The sequence below is a fragment of the Adiantum capillus-veneris genome, chromosome 18 (genome assembly GCF_014529385.1).
Source record: "Adiantum capillus-veneris isolate H3 chromosome 18, ASM1452938v2, whole genome shotgun sequence".
In the NCBI taxonomy this organism is placed as follows: domain Eukaryota; kingdom Viridiplantae; phylum Streptophyta; class Polypodiopsida; order Polypodiales; family Pteridaceae; genus Adiantum; species Adiantum capillus-veneris.
This window is the reverse complement of record NC_140948.1, coordinates 100,543,258-100,547,957: the sequence shown is the minus strand read 5'-3', so window position 1 is coordinate 100,547,957 and position 4,700 is coordinate 100,543,258.

The following is a 4,700-nucleotide window of genomic DNA, read 5'->3' as shown; positions in this document are numbered from 1 at the left end:
CCCAAACCTGAAAATTCCATGTTTTATTACACAACTGCTTGATGGGAGAATGCAATCAATGAGGTGCTAAAACTCTCAGATGTTGTCCTCTCGAGGTATATAGCAAACAACAACTTCATGGTGGCTGCAAAGGTGTTTGTTGGTGTGGAGACGCACAAACTGGGCAAAGATGGTCAATGCCACAAAAGGAAAGATCTTATTATTCAGCAGATTAGGTGCTCCACATTCATTTCTTTCATGAAAGCGAAGCTGATCAAGTTCATCAAACATAACTACATCTACACATGGCATGCTGACCAATTCTAGAGTGTCCATAAAATTTTCCAAGTGATGTCGTTGTCTTTGTGGTGGACTTTACTAAAAATTATAGTTTTAAAATTCAAAATGAGATCCAATCCATGCACTGGTATTCTAATCATGTGAGCATTTTGGTCCACATATGCTATGTGCATTCAAGAATGGGTGACATCCAAAAAATTCTCCATTTCTTTATATTTGATGACAATGTGTATGACACATTGTTTAAGCAACGCTACTTTCTAATGCATGATGAATGGTTGAAGGACTAGGATTTTTGTTTGAAGCAACACTGGGTATGGTCAGGTGGTGCAGCCTCAGAATTCAAAGCATGATGACCGTTGTACTTTGTTGTCAGGTTTTCTCAGCTTACTAGGCTCAAGATGTTGCACGACTAATTTAGGTTAGGTCATGGAAAAGGTGAACATGACGGCACTGGAGCAGTCATGAAGAGGACATTGACCCATGAGTAGTTGAAGGTGGATGGACACCCCCTCCATAATGCAGAACTATGGTACATTACCTCACCATAATGAACAAAAGGAAAGGTTGTTGGTCATCTGGGAATAAAGTCAATAGGTTCTTTTGGGAAATCAAGGTTGGTGATATGCCAAGAGATATGCAATGGGACTACATTCTAGTAAATGGATCATGTTCCTTACATTGTGTGAATGGTTTCTCTTCTATAGATACGTCTACAATGAGGTGTAGAATCTTGTCTTGCTTCTGTCATGCTTGTGTGCATGGTCAATGGAGAAGATGTGCAAACAAAGGGCACATAGAAGCATGGTGGTATTTGAACATCCTACCAATAGAAGATAACATAGATGAAGATGTCGTTTCAAGAAATAAGGAGTTTGATGCACCCATGTACGATGGCCATCATGATGATTTGAGTGTTGCCTTGCGTGTTGGAGATAACCTTGCAGTCAACATTGAGGAAGAAGACTCTGATTTTTATATACTGATGTGTAGTGCGGAGAAGAGGCTGTCCACCGCAACTCAGAAGGATGCATAGCACAATCGGATGAAGAAGAACTCCTACTATGTTGAAGGGCACTTTTACGATAAAGTCAAGGGACGCTCCGATCATTCTGTGTTATTAGACGATAGACCTCATGCTTCTATGTACTCACACCTAGTTAGATGCCCTAAGTTCCCCTTGTATTTTGAAAAAGATGACCCTAATGTCTACACCTTGAGTGATATTGTGTATGAGAAAATATGCAACAACATGCCTTCTGATACCATGCCTTATTAGAACACATTATACTCTTGAGGTATAGTTGGGTACCCCTTTGTTACATCTTTTCCTCACAAAAGCTTATGTTTTTGACCCTATAGCTAAAGCTTTTTAATCCATTCAAGTACTTATAACCACTCACAACCTATGTTTAACACTTTCAAATGGCATGTCCACTTACTAGTGGCTCGTACAAAAATTGATTTCCACTTGCAAGTGCTTTGAAGTACTTGTAGCAAGTGCTTTGAAGTACTTGTAGCAAGTGCTTTGAAGTAAAAACCTTCTAGAAGTGGTTGGTAGACACTCTTATACACATAATTATAATCTCAAAGACCACTTGCAAGAGCTTTCTCAACCACTACCACTTGCAATTGGTTCTCAACCACTTGCAAGTGGTCCCAATTTACGTGTGGTTGCCAAAACACTCTTAAACAAATAAGTCTAATCTCATATACCACTTGCAAAGTCTTTCTCAACCACTTGCAAGTAATTTTCAACCACTTGTGAGTGATTCTCAACCACTTTGCAAGTGGTCCCCAGTTCACATGTGGTTGATTGAATAGTTCTAATCTCTTACACCACTTGCAAAGGGTTTCTCAACCACTTGCGAATGATTCTCAATTACTTGCAAGATATTCTCAACCACTTGCAAATGATTTTCAACCACTTGCAAGTGGCCCCCAGTTTACATGTGGTTGATTGAACACTCTTATCTAGATAGTTCTAATCTCATACACCACTTGAAAAAGCTTTGTCAACCACTTGCAAGTCATTCTCAACCACTTGCAAGAGATTCTCAACCACTTGCAAGTGGTCCCCAGCTCACATGTGGTTGATTGAACACTCGTTCTAATCTCATACACCACTTACAAAAGCTTTCTCAGCCACTTGTAAATGGTTCTCAACCACTTGCAGGTGGTCCTCAATTTACAGGTGGTATAGCTTACACTTCACACTCACATGTGGTTTTAAATCACCTACAAAAGCCCAAATGCAAACAGCTAAAACAATTTGAAACCAACATATAATCAGACAACTTGTAAGACACAAGGAAAAAGTCGATTGATAGCAAATTGGGTTTTGCATTACAAATCAGCGTATAATTTTGCAACACAATTTTAAATTCATTTACAATTTGGAATGTAAAATTCTCCATGATGAGTTACACTATCAAACCCATCATGGATATTTGCATACATAGGCACGTGTATCTAGCTCTTAAGATTTCTGCTGAGAATCATAGGTCCTGATACTACTAGAAGGCCTCTTGTAACATGGTGCTGGAGGTACGCCTTTGACCCCACTTTACATATTTTCCCTCACCATTTCAACTATTAAGACTGCTATTGATTTGTTCTTACATCCAGTGCACATGTAGTGATTTTCTTCGATTGATTTTTGATATCTTCCATTCATAGACAAATGAAAAAACCTCATGATGTAGGAAAATCTTCCATTGATCTTCTGTCTGGTCCTCTAGAGAAGGCAAGATAACACAGGACTCTTTGTCATTCAAGCAACACCTGTAATATTTGTCATCTAGCAGGAGGGTGTTACCCTTGTTGAATTGTGGAAACTCTTTCCAAAAAGTGCTCAAGTTTAAAAAGAGAATCTTTTCAGACTGCTGCTTGACAAGCCATGAGATTTTACTACACGTCTCTCTTGGAACCCACCTACTCAAGCACATGTGGGATTGAGGCAAGCACAATTATAATCTTTGTTCCAGTTCTCTCCTGCTACATGTGTTCCAGACATACACTTCAGCAATCTGGCTAGCCCCAAGAACAAACAATTCTGCAAAGTGGTGCACATAGTGCTTCATAGAGATGTCCTGCTTCACAATTTTGAAGTGCACCGTGTCGACTCTAGGCGGTGGTTGTCCCTCTTTTTTGTTATGAGTGAAGAGAAGCACATAATTCATCTTAATGATCAAGGCATGCCTATTATCCTCAGGTGAGGGACATGGAGCTGAACTACCCAGGGTAACTCGCGATCAAAATGCCCCAGGTCTTCTTCACTACACTGTCGTTGCCCAACATTACCAATGACTTGTACTTTTACTACATCGCCCAAAAAACCACCAGTAAATTAAAGTGGAGATTAACACATGAGACAAAAATTATATCTTATAGTTGAAAAAGTAAATAGCATAAGAAACTTAAAGTTTTTTATGTGCATGGGTTTTGGGGGGGTCGTGGTTAGTACTTTACTTTGGATTTGGAGGGTGAACTCCTTCTTCCAACTATCGCTTACGCTTCTTTTCCACCGTTTCTGCAATTGCTCATAACGTCTCCACATCCTCGAGGTACTCCACTTTATTCGTTGTTTTTTATTTTGGGATCATAGCAAGGCTTAGGGTAGAACAATAGAAAGCTTGTCCAACATGTAGGGATGCTACATCAATGTTCTTTTTTACCTTCTTGGTTGTGGGTTGAGAGATTGCTGGAGTCATCCACAATTGTACCCTTGCCATGGTTCTCCTTAACCACTATTGGTTCAACCTCAAGGTCCTTCAGGCTATCCACATTTTTTGATTCGCTGTTTTTTATTTTGGGATCATAGCAAGGCTTAGGGTAGAACAATAGAAAGCTTGTCCAACATGTAGGGATGCTACATCAATGTTCTTTTTTACCTTCTTGGTTGTGGGTTGAGAGATTGCTGGAGTCATCCACAATTGTACCCTTGCCATGGTTCTCCTTAACCACTATTGGTTCAACCTCAAGGTCCTTCAGGCTATCCACATTTTTTGATTGTGGGATCACAACAAGTTTTAGGGTACAAAAATAGAAAGATGGTCCAACAAAATTAAACATTACAGCAATGTTCTTTTTCACCTTCCACAATAGTAGCCTTGCCATGGTTCTCCTCAACCACTATTGTTGCGACATCCATTTTGCAAGGAGGGCTGTCATCCATGGTTGTGTCCTTGAACAATTGAAAACCATCAGATAGTCATGTGTTGTTTTCATCAAATGCAAGCAGAGAAGAACTTTCCTCCACATTGGTTTTTGTGAAGGAATGATCATGTTTAGACTAATCTCATGGCAAGTGGAATTAAGTTGAGTATAGTGAACTCACCCCTGTGCTCTGTGTATGCAGTTTCAAGCACCCAACACTTGGAAATATCTGGAATCTTCACGGTGCACATTGGGTAGGTGCA